General features: G+C 41.7%; 1 protein-coding gene and 1 long non-coding RNA gene across 4 annotated transcripts in view; one reads left to right on the top strand and one right to left on the bottom strand.

The window, feature by feature from the left end:
• Positions 1-12,781, bottom strand: part of LOC131754868 (uncharacterized) — a 97,163-nt gene that overhangs the window by 29,964 nt on the left and 54,418 nt on the right. The window contains exon 1 of one of the 3 annotated variants that reach the window (XR_010840123.1): positions 9,067-9,249. The exons of the other annotated variants lie outside the window; for them this stretch is intronic. This is a non-coding gene — a long non-coding RNA (uncharacterized lncRNA). Of the gene's footprint in view, positions 1-9,066; positions 9,250-12,781 lie in introns of those variants that run through there. 3 annotated transcript variants of the gene reach the window in all.
• The window catches only part of TMEM267 (transmembrane protein 267), a 30,514-nt gene continuing 27,015 nt past the window's right edge, over positions 9,283-12,781 (top strand). Inside the window, exons 1-2 of the mRNA XM_067030959.1 lie at positions 9,283-9,328; positions 11,933-11,997. The gene's annotated coding sequence lies outside the window, so the exon portion shown is untranslated. The remainder of the gene's footprint in view (positions 9,329-11,932; positions 11,998-12,781) is intronic.

The following is a 12,781-nucleotide window of genomic DNA, read 5'->3' as shown; positions in this document are numbered from 1 at the left end:
GCCGGGAGGGAGTTCGGGGGGGCGGAAAAAGTCTGGAGCTGCCGAAGAGGCAAGAGACCTTTTCTTCCCTCTTTGCCTCCTGGTGCGCGAGGAGAAGGGTTTAAGCACACCGCTTTAAGGAGCTCCAGAAACGGGCGCGGAGCTGCCGAAGAGACAAGAGGCTTTTTCTTGCCTCTTTGCTTCCTGGGGCGCGAGGAGAGGGGATTAAGTGCACCGCGTAAAGGAGCTCCAGAAACGGGCGCGAGCTGCGGCTGTCGGCACGGACAGTAGAGACGGGTGTGGGAGGCTAGGGTTGCTACTGCCGCCACCAAGAGGCCTGTGTGCGACCACAGGTCACTCTCCACACCGCCCCTCCAGGGAGCCTGTGCAGCCCGCCACTTCCGGGGTCGCGGGATCCAGGGACAGCTTCCCCAGGAGAACGCGCGGCGCGCCTCGGGCCAGTGCAGCGTCACGCCGGCCTCTGACGTCGCAGGCTCGCCCCGCATCCGTACCCCTCCCTCCCCCTGGCCTGAGTGAGCCAGAGCCCCCGAATCAGCTGCTCCTTTAACCCCGTCCTGACTGAGCGAAGGGCAAACGTCCTCGGACGACCTACGTGCAGAGGCGGGGCCAAGTCCAAAGCTGAACCCCAGGAGCTGTGCGAACAAAGAGAGGGGGAGGTCTCTCCCAGCAGCCTCAGAAGCAGCGAATTAAAGCTCCACACCCAACTTGAAGTGCCCTGCATCTGTGGAAAACCTGAATAGACAGCGAAATATCCCAAGTTGAGGAGGTGGACTTTGGGAGCAAGATATACTATTATTTTCCCCTTTTTTCTTTTTGTGAGTGTGTATGTGGGTGCTGCTGAGTGAGATTTTGTCTGTATAGCTTTGTTTTCACCATTTGTCCTAGGGTTAGAACCAACCCTTTTTTTTTGGGGGGGGGGGGTTCTTTAATAGAAATTTTTCTTCTTAATAATTATTTTTTATTTTAATAACTATATTTTATCCTACTTTATTTTGTCTTCTCCCTTTCTTTCTTCCCTCCTTTCTTTCCTACTTCCCTCCTTCCTTCTTTCCTTCCTCCCTTCCTTCCTTTCTTCCTTCCTTCCTTTCTCCCTTCCTTCCCACCCTTCCTCCTTCCTTCCTTTCTTTCCTTTCTATTTTTTTTCTCCCTTTTATTTTGAGCCGTGTGGATTAAAGCTCTTGGCACTCCAGCCAGGTGTCAAGGCTGTGTCTCTGAGGTGGGAGAACCAACCTCAGGACACTGGTCCACAAGAGACCTCCCAGCTCCACGTAATATCAAACGGCAAAAATCTCCCAGAGACCTCCATCTCAACACCAAGACCCAGCTTCACCCAAGGACCAGCAACGAACAGTGCTGGACACCCTATCCCCAACAAAGAGCAAGACAGGTCTACAGCCCCATCCATTAGCAGAGAGACTGCCTAAAATCATAATAAGGCTACCAACATCCCGATACACACCACCAGACGTGGACCTGCCCACCAAAAAGACAAGATCCAGTCTCATCCACCAGAACAGAGGCACTAGCCCCCCCAACCAGGAAACCTGCTCAACCCACTGAACCAACTTCAGCCACTGGGGACAGCCACCAAATACAGAGGAAACTACGAACCAGCAGCCTGCAAAAAGGAGATCCCAAACACAGTAAGATAAGCAGAATGAGAAGACAGAAAAACACACAGCAGATGAGGAAGCAAGATAAAAACACACCAGACCTAACAAATGAAGAGGTAATAGCCAGTCTACCTGAAAAAGAATTCAGAATAATGATAGTAAAGATGATTCAAAATCTTGGAAATAGAATACACAAATTGCAAGAAACAGTTAACAAGGACCTAGAAGAAATAAAGAGGAAACAAGTAACGATGAGCAACACAATAAATGAAATGAAAAATACTCTAGATGGGATCAATAGCAGAATAACTGAGACAGAAGGACGGATAAGTGACCTGGAAGATAAAATAGTGGAAATAACTACTGCAGAGCAGAAGAAAGAAAAAAGAATGAAAAGAACTGAGGACAGTCTCAGAGACCTCTGGGACAACATTAAACGCACCAACATTCGAATTATAGGGGTCCCAGAAGAAGAAGAGAAAAAGAAACGGACTGAGAAAATATTTGAAGAGATTATAGTTGAAAACTTCCCTAATATAGGAAAGGAAATAGTCAATCAAGTCCAGGAAGCACACAGAGTCCCATACAGGATAAACCCAAGGATAAACACGCCAAGACACATAATAATCAAACTGTCAAAAATTAAATACAAAGAAAACATATTAAAAGCAGCAAGGGATAAACAACAAATAACACACAAGGGAATCCCCATAAGGTTAACATCTGATCTTTTAGCAGAAACTCTACAAGCCAGAAGGGAGTGGCAGGACATATTTAAAGTGATGAAGGAAAAAAACCTACAACCAAGATTACTCTACCCAGCAAGGATCTCATTCAGATTTGATGGAGAAATTAAAACCTTTACAGACAAGCAAAAGCTGAGAGAATTCAGCACAACCAAACCAGCTCTACAACAAATGCTAAAGGAACTTCTCTAAGCAAGAAACACAAGAGAAGGAAAAGACCTACAAGAACAACCCAAAACAATTAAGTAAATGGTAATAGGAACATACATATCGATAATTACCTTAAATGTAAATGGATTAAATGCTCCCACCAAAAGACACAGACTGGCTGAATGGATACAAAAACAGGACCCATATATATGCTGTCTACAAGAAACCCACTTCAGACCTAGGGACACTTACAGACTGAAAGTAAGGGGATGGAAAAAGATATTCCATGCAAATGGAAATCAGAAGAAAGCTGGAGTAGCAATTCTCATATCAGACAAAATATACTTTAAAATAAAGACTATTACAAGAGACAAAGAAGGACACTACATAATCATCAAGGGATCAATCCATGAAGAAGCTATAACAATTGTAAATATTTATGCACCCAATATAGGAGCACCTCAGTACATAAGGCAAATACTAACAGCCATAAAAGGGGAAATCGACAGTAACACAATCATAGTAGGGGACTTTAACACCCCACTGTCACCAATGGACAGATCATCCAAAATGAAAATAAATAAGGAAACACAAGCTTTAAATGATACATTGCAAAAGATGGATTTACTTGATATTTATAGGACATTCCACCCAAAAATAACAGAATACACATTTTTCTCAAGTGCTCATGGAACATTCTCCAGGATAGATCATATCTTGGGTCACAAATCTAGCCTTGGCAAATTTAAGAAAATTGAAATTGTATCAATTATCTTTTCTGACCACAACGCTATGAGACTAGATACCAATTACAGGAAAAGATCTGTAAAAAATACAAACACATGGAGGCTAAACAATACACTACTTAATAACGAAGTGATCACTGAAGAAATCAAAGAGGAAATCAAAAAGTACTTAGAAACAAATGACAATGGAGACACGATGACCCAAAACCTATGGGATACAGCAAAAGCAGTCCTAAGAGGGAAGTTTATAGCAATACAATCATACCTTAAGAAACAGGAAGGGCTTCCCGGGTGGCGCAGTGGTTGAGAGTCCGTGTGCCGATGCAAGGGACATGGGTTCATGCCCCGGTCTGGGAGGATCCCACATGCCGCGGAGCGGCTGGGCCTGTGAGCGATGGCCGCTGAGCCTGCGCGTCCAGAGCCTGTGCTCCGCAACGGGAGAGGCCGCAACAGTGAGAGGCCCGCGTACCACCAAAAAAAAAAAAGAGGAAACATCTCAAATAAACAACCTAACTTTGCACCTAAAGCAATTAGAGAAGGAAGAACAAAAAAACCCCAAATTTAGCAGAAGGAAAGAAATCATAAAGATCAGATCAGAAATAAATGAAAAAGAAATGAAGGAAACAATAGCAAAGATCAATAAAAGTAAAAGCTGCTTCTTTGAGAAGATAAACAAAATTGATAAACCATTAGCCAGACTCATCAAGAAAAAAAGGGAGAAGACTCAAATCAATAGAATTAGAAATGAAAAAGGAGATGTAACAACTGACACTGCAGAAATACAAAAGATTATTAGAGATTACTACAAGCAACTCTATGCCAATAAAATGCACAACCTGGAAGAAATGGACAAATTCTTAGAAATGCACAAGCTGCCGATACTGAACCAGGAAGAAATAGAAAATATGAACAGACCAATCACAAGCACTGAAATTGAAACTGTGATTAAAAATCTTCCAACAAACAAAAGCCCAGGACCAGATGGCTTCACAGGTGAATTCTATCAAACATTTAGAGAAGAGCTAACACCTATCCTTCTCAAAGTCTTCCAAAAGATAGCAGAGGGAGGAACACTCCCAAACTCATTCTATGAGGCCACCATCACCCTGATACCAAAACCAGACAAAGACGTCACAAAGAAAGAAAACTACAGGCCAATATCACTGATGAACATAGATGCAAAAATTCTCAACAAAATACTAGCAAACAGACTCCAACAGCACATTAAAAGGATCATACACCATGATCAAGTGGGGTTTATTCCAGGAATGCAAGGATTCTTCAATATATGCAAATCAATCAACGTGATACACCATATCAACACGGAAGGAGAAAAACCATATGATCATCTCAATAGATGCAGAGAAAGCTTTTGACAAAATTCAACACCCATTTATGATAAAAACCCTGCAGAAAGGAGGCATAGAGGGAACTTTCCTCAACATAATAAAGGCCATATATGACAAACCCACAGCCAGCATTGTTCTCAATGGTGAAAAACTGAAACCATTTCCACTAAGATCAGGAACAAGACAAGGTTGCCCACTCTCACCACTCTTATTCAACATAGTTTTGGAAGTTCCACAGCAATCAGAGAAAATAAATAAAAGGAATCCAAATAGGAAAAGAAGAAGTAAAGCTGTCACTATTTGCAGATGACGTGATACTATACATAGAGAATACTAAGGATGCTACCAGAAAACTACTAGAACTAATCAATGAATTTGGTAAAGTAGCAGGATACAAAATTAATGCACAGAAATCTCTGGCATTCTTATACACTAATGATGAAAAATCTGAGAGTGAAATGAAGAAAACACTCCCATTTACCACTGCAACAAAAAGAATAAAATATCTAGGAATAAACCTACCTAAGGAGACAAAAGACCTGTATGCAGAAAACTATAAGACACTGATGAAAGAAATTAAAGATGATACAAATAGGTGGAGAGATATACCATGTTCTTGGATTGGAAGAATCAACATTGTGAAAATGACTCTATTACCCAAAGCAATCTACAGATTCAATGCAATCCCTATCAAATTACCACTGGCATTTTTTACAGAACTAGAACAAAAAATTTCACAATTTGTATGGAAACACAGAAGACCCCGAATAGCCAAAGCAGTCTTGAGAACGAAAAAATGGAGCTGGAGGAATCAGCTCCCTGACTTCAGACTCTACTACAAGGCCACAGTAATCAAGACAATATGGTACTGGCACAAAAACAAATATAGATCAGTGGAACAGGATAGAAAGCCCAGAGATAAACCCACACACATATGGTCACCTTATCTTTGATAAAGGAGGGAAGGATATACAGTGGAGAAAAGACAGCCTCTTCAATAAGTGGTGCTGGGAAAACTGGACAGCTACATGTGAAAGTATGAAATTAGAACACTCCCTAACACCACACACAAAAATAAACTCAAAATGTGTTAAAGACCTAAATGTAAGGCCAGACACTATCAAACTGTTAGAGGAAAACATAGGCAGAACACTCTATGACATAAGTCACAGCAAGATCCTTTTTGACCCATCTCCTAGAGAAATGGAAATAAAAACAAAAATAAACAAATGGGATCTAATGAAACTTAAAAGCTTTTGCACAGCAAAGGATACCATAAACAAGACCAAAAGACAACCCTCAGAATGGGAGAAAATACTTGCAAATGAAGCAACTGACAAAGGATTAATATCCAAAATTTATAAGCAACTCAAGCAGCTCAATAACAAAAAAACAAACAACCCAATCCAAAAATGGGCAGAAGAACTAAATAGACATTTCTCCAAAGAAGATACACAGATTGCCAACAAACACATGAAAGAATGCTCAACATCATTAATCATTAGAGAAATGCAAATCAAAACTACAATGAGATATCATCTCACACCGGTCAGATTGGCCATCATCAAAAACTCTAGAAACAATAAATGCTGGAGAGGGTGTGGAGAAAAGGGAACCCTCTTGCACTGCTGGTGGGAATGTAAATTGATACAGCCGCTATGGAGAACAGTATGGAGGTTCCTTAAAAAACAACAAATAGAACTACCATACGACCCAGCAATCCCACTACTGGGCATATACCCTGAGAAAACCATAATTCAGAAAGACTCATGTACCAAAATGTTCATTGCAGCTCTATTTACAATAGCCAGGACATGGAAGCAACCTAAGTGTCCATCAACAGATGAATGGATAAAGAAGATGTGGCACATATATACAATGGAATATTACTCAGCCATAAAAAGAAATGAAACTGAGTTATTTGTAATGAGGTGGATGGACCTGGAGTCTGTCATACATAGTGAAGTAAGTCAGAAGGAGAAAAACAAATACCGTATGCTAACACATATATATGGAATCTAAGAAAAAAAAATGTCATGAAGAGATTAGTGGTAGGAGGGGAATAAAACACAGACTAGAGCATGTACTTGAGGATATGGGGAGGGGGAAGGGTAAGCAGTGACGATGTGAGAGAGTGGCAGGGACATATACACACTACCAAATGTAAATTAGATAGCTAGTGGGAAGCTGCTGCATAGCACAGGGAGTTCACCTCTGTGCTTTGTGACCACATAGAGGGGTGGGATAGGGAGGGTGGGAGGGAGGGTGATGCAAGAGGGAAGAGATATGGGAACATATGTATATGTATAACTGATTCACTTTGTTGTAAAGGAGAAACTAACACACTATTGTAAAACAGTTATACTCAAAGATGTTAAAAAAATAAATAAATAAAATTAAAAAATTTTAAAAAAATAACAAAATGAAAAACCTTAATGTGGGCAATATTGCTTCAAGCTAAGAATCGAGCACTTTAGCTAAGACTAAATTTTATCTGGACTATCTCATGTACCACATATTTTCATTTGTTTTGAACATCTCCAAAGATTTATGCTACAAAGTGTATGAAACCAAAACAGGAATGAGCTCACCAAAAGTGCTATATGTATTACAGCTGTCTCTTGGGAAAGAACAAAACCATACATCTAAAAAGACTTGGGCTTCCCTGGTGGCGCAGCGGTTGAGAGTCCGCCTGCTGATACAGGGGACGCGGGTTCGTGCCCCGGTCCGGGAAGATCCCACGTGTCACGGGGCGGCTGGGCCCCGTGAGCCGTGGCCGCTGAGCCTGCGCGTCCGGAGCCTGTGCTCCGCAGCGGGAGGGGCCACAATAGTGAGAGGCCCGTGTACCGCAAAAAAAAAAAAAAAAAAAAAAAAAAAAAACCAAACAAACAAATAAAAAGACTTAAAGATTATACCAGATATAATCAGAAATGTTCAAATTAACTTTTGATTCCTTGAAAAGACCAGTCTCTTCACATAAAAGAGAAGAAGCAACAGAGGAAACAACGAGAAAAATAGAGAGAGCAAAGCAAGCTGAGTGTAGTAGGTTAGGAGAGGTAATGTAAGCAATTTGAATGGGCTCCTCTCACAATGGGCTCCCTGCCACCTTAAGTCTCAGCACAAACATTCCCTGCCTCAGAGGGGCCTCCCCCAGTTACTATTACATCACCATGTTTACTTCCTTTAGAGCACATATTTCAAACATCCAACTTCTTTGTGGTCTATATCCTCCACTAGAACTTGAGCTCCATAAAGTTATTTTATAGTCTTATTACCAAGCATAGTGCCTGGAATATTGAGAGCACTCAGTATGTATTGTGTAATGAACAGTCCCTGTGGGCTGCAGACTGTCCACAGAGAAACTAAGTTCCGTTTTGGTTGCAGGAAACCACCTACGTTGTCCGTAAATAACTCTAGAAAGCCTAGACTATAAGAAATGCACCCATGCTGCCATAAGGGTAATGCCAAACTGTTACTGCATTCAGACAGAAAAAAATTGTTTTTAACATGACTAAAAGCACCCAATATTGTGGTTAATGTGTTCAGTAATATTTTTAATAAGCTTTTAAGCTGTGCAGGTAAAATACGTATAATTTCCTCCCTCAGTTGAGTCTTTCCCGTTGGCCAAGAACCAAGAGTGTGACAATCAATGAAAAGTTCTGTAACAGAAACTAAGCCACACTTTAAGGTTCCGTGAAAGACCTACAAGTTTGCTTGAAATTGAAGATTCGGATTTTCTGTGGTCTCCTTCAACTGTGTACTTAATATAATCCCATTGCCGGCCCTGCATTATATCCAACACTTGTTTTGAGAAACCAGGTAGGAAGGAGAAAGAAATTTTCCTCTTTGAGCCCCCGCTTTTCGCCCAGTGCTTACTAGAGCCACATGTCAAGCTCGATGTCTCCTTGGTACTCACAGAGCAGCCACCACTCTGAGGCAGGGAGTCGGGATGGGAACTGGCCACAGACCCACCAAACAAGCTGCACCTTGTCAGTCCAGTTAATAAGAGTCAAGCCTCCTTTTATGTTGTCTCTTTTTTCGACTCTTGGGCATTCAGTAGTCATGATTAAGCGTTCTAGCCTTCTCACTGCTGTCCACAAGAAAAAGCTGCCCCCAAAGTACACCGCACAGCACCAAGAGTAATTATCAAGAGCTCCCCAAGGGGGCGGTGGAGCGCCACACTGGAGCGTCAGGTCCGCAAAGTCGCCGGGTCTTGCGGAGTGAAAAACTCTCTCCTACGCCCACCCTAAGGGATCCCGTGCAGAAGTCGGAAACATCTCTACATCTCCGGGACAGCCGGCGGCACCTCTGGGCAGAAGCCCGCGCGTCCCATATTCGGTGAGGTTAATTCGCGTCCCCGGCTTCCCACCGCCGCGTGGGTGCGCTGTGGACAGCGCCGGCTAAGCCGAGAATGAATCCTCGGGGTCGAGAGAGGGAAACCAACAAGGCACTTTTCACTTACCACCCGTCGTCCCAAATGTGTCCTTTTGGGGAGCACGACGGTAGGGGAACTCGAGGTACCCAACCCCTCGGCTTAAGAGCCCTCAAGCCGCGTTCCTGGCCGGTCAGAGTGGAACCAGTATCCCGGCGTCCTCTCGGCTGGCGTCGCGGGCTGGAGCCGCTCAGGCCCGCGGCCGGCGTCTCTATGGCACCGACAGAAGAGGGAGTAGAGGGGCGGGGCCGCCGTTCGCACGCCTGGCTTGCTTCAGCTGGGGGAGCAGACGGTGGGTGCAGCTGATCCTCAGCGAGGGACCGAGCGGGAGGGGGACTGTGTGGACGCCGCGAAACTGCGTCCTGAGGTGGCAGGCCGGAGGCGGGGACCACCTAGAAGATCCAGGTTCCCGATGGGGAAGGCGTGGAGGGGCGGCAGTCGCGTGGGACCCGAGAGCAGGCGGGGTGTGCTCGACAGACACTGGCCGGTGTCTCCGGGATCTGCGCGATCCCTGCACGGCCTTCCTGCTTCGTCGCGCCTTATAGATCCCATGGGCGTCAAGCCCTCGTCTAGGCTTCGCGCCCCTGGCGTTTCCCTGGCTCTGGGCGGGGTGCCAGGGATCTTGCCAGACTTGCCCATTGCCACCTTACCAGCCACGAGGGCCCTTAAGGCGCCCAGGCCCCCGAGAGGCGTGATTGTGGAGATTGTAACTTGCTCCCTTCCCTGCAGACGCCAGGGCTTTTCACCTATTTTCTTAATCGACATTTTAAAAATTATTGAATCATGCCAACCTTAAGAAAGAATAACTTTGGGAATTTGCTAAGACTTGAAACATGTTGAAATTCAGAATCGTATGTATTTGTAATGGTCATAGGAAAGAAACATTTTATAAGCAGGTTACGAAAAGTGTCCGTGAAAGTGAGCAAGATTTGTGTTTCCTTTCTTTGCAAATTAGCTGAATTAGATTTGGCATCTGCTTTTGAGTACTATAGCATTAAAGAAAGTAAATATATATTAAGTTGCACAGCAACTACAGATCATTGAAGAGGACTTATTTGTAAAGCATAATAAAGGCAGTTTTCGGATTTTAGACGGTGCTTTTTCCTCAGTTTTTTGTAAATATTTGTGATGGGGTTTGCGGTGGGGAGAAGGGGGTGAAGCAGAAAAGGGCATTTCTGTTGGGAATTTGCTACGTCTTATTTTTTGGTAGAAATAACGTCAGAGATTATTAACAAACAATGCACAACAGTGTGTAAAGTAACTGGCTAAGTATGTGTTTGTGGAGTTAAGGAAAGGTAGGATTACTACTAGGTATACTTTGAAGACCCCATAGTTAATGGCATAGTATTATGGGAATGGTGCGTGGCAGAGTTTAGCCATTGCCGAAAATGGCTCCCGCAAGTCAGAGAGAGACATTTATGATCTGGGTAACTGGCTGTTATGGCAGAAATCATTCCAAATAATATCTTCAGTTCACAGGCTGAAGATTGCTAACCTGCTTACCCCCTGTATTAGTATAATGAAATATTAAACACCTTGAGCACATTAACTTCATTCATGACAAGTTTAAGAAAATTGTATTTACTGCTCTTAATGAACTTGCCCAACAAAAGTGAATATGTAAAATAAAGGATTTTACAGTTTAAGAGGTTCTGGAGTCCATTCTGTTTATGCGGGAGGAGCAGGAAGTGGAAAAAGGAAGCAGAGAGAAGAAAAATGGGACACTTAGGTGTTCTAGTCAGAGACAATAAATAAGAGGAAGTACACCTATTAAATTACTTTCTCATACTCAGAATCTACTCTAAATATCTGCATCAGTAGTTGGAGTGGAATAGATGTCGGAACTGTGTGTTTCTGGGACCATAATTATACCTTTCTTGAAAAGAGAAACTACTGTTTTAGCTATCCATGCTGCATAACAAATTACTGTACCCCAAAACTTAGAGGCTTGAAACAGTAAACAGTAATTATCTCACTGTACCTTTGGGCCAGAACTTTTGGAAGAGGCGTAGCTGGATGGTTCTGCTCAGGGTCTCATGAAGTTGTAGTCCAGATGTTGGCAGTGCTGCAGGCATCTGCAGGCTTGACTAGGGCTGAAAGGATCTGCTTCTGAGTTCGCTCAGGTGAGCTTTTTGTTCCTCTCTCATCAAGCAAGCTGTTTAAACTTTCCATTTAAAATGCATTTTGTGCTGCCCCATTATGTGTATCTGTTCCTATTCATAAACTACTACAGTATATAGACATTTGGAAGACAGTAAGTTTTTCTTTTTCACGTCGCTTTAAATTTGATCATCATTTAAATACTTTAAGTGATCTTTTCATGTTTCACTTTGCTCATGACACTTCATTAGCTACTCGATCCTTTTTGTATCTGAACTCATAGAGTAAAACATTAGGTGAGTACATTTAAATATATTTAGTGATGACAAAAATTGTTTAGTGAGTAAAAGAAGATGGATGTAATGAAATGGCTATATAGAGACATCATGCAATTTGCAGTTACGTGTATAATGACCTTTTGTCTGCTTTCTAGGATGAGACTTGACAATAAATTTGCAATTAAATGCATATAGAAGCATTAGTTTGAGTGTCAAAGAGCTTTTCTATTAGGCCTCTGTGTATTACTGTGCCCAGCCTACATTCTCCTCACAACTCATCTACCTGACTGGCCTTCTTTCTTCTTAGGGCTAATTTACAGGCCACGGCTTACCAAAGGAGGGGATATTGCTCTGCGGCTCTACCTCTCTGGCTTGGTCATTAATGCAAGCTTTCTGTGTCCCAGTTCTCATCCAGCTAAGTGGATAATGATATTATTTTTGGTTCAAAGGAATATTTTATAAACTTTAAAATTATATGCACTGAGCCTTTAAACAAATTGACTTCTTTATCCATTCAGGTGTCAGATGTTTACTTTGCAAAGCAGAGACCTGATTCATGATGTGTGGAACTGTACATCCTAAGGTATATGGAAAGGATTCATGACCTTGGAGGTTTCTTTTACATTTTGGTCATATCTCTTGGTTGAAAGTATCTTGAACTCATTATTTCCTAATCCTGGAAGAATCTGTAGACTATATAACTCAATCTTAGTGCTTTAGAGAACAATTTTCATTTTTCCAGATGACTAAGAATTTGAGGATGGTTTTAGATTCCATTGTCATTAACAAAATAGTTGTTCTCTGCAAAGCAAGTATTCTTCACACTAATAAAAAAACTTAAAGGAACCTGCATAAGTTTATTTAATCTGGAGATAAAGAAATCTTTCATATAGGCTTTTCATGTACCAACTAATACATAAATGTAAATACATTATTTTTATATTTTACTATAAATTTGACTTGTGAGATTTGCATACAATTTTATTAAGTTTATTAATGTTATATATTCTAATATTTTATTAATATTTATAATTTTATAAATATGTTTCTACATTTTTAAAAATTATACTTTTAAGAAGCTAAGTTTAGCGTCATGGTCTGAGTTATTAATTACTTCTGACTTTTCAAAGGAGCTTTATTGGGTTTGTTTTCATGATAGTAAGACATTAAAAATTTTTATGAAATCAAAGAAAAGGGAAAAAAAGTAATGATCACATGTAAGCCCACCAGTGAGAGACAAGCCAAATGAACAGACTTCCAGATTTTTTATGCATATGTACATATTTTTAACAAAAATGTAATATTTTACATATTATTTTTTAGGCTACCTTTTAAATTTTAATATCTATTGAGCATTTCCTATGTCA

This window comes from Kogia breviceps, chromosome 4 (genome assembly GCF_026419965.1).
Source record: "Kogia breviceps isolate mKogBre1 chromosome 4, mKogBre1 haplotype 1, whole genome shotgun sequence".
Taxonomy (NCBI): domain Eukaryota; kingdom Metazoa; phylum Chordata; class Mammalia; order Artiodactyla; family Physeteridae; genus Kogia; species Kogia breviceps.
This window is presented reverse-complemented; position numbering and strand designations above follow the sequence as displayed.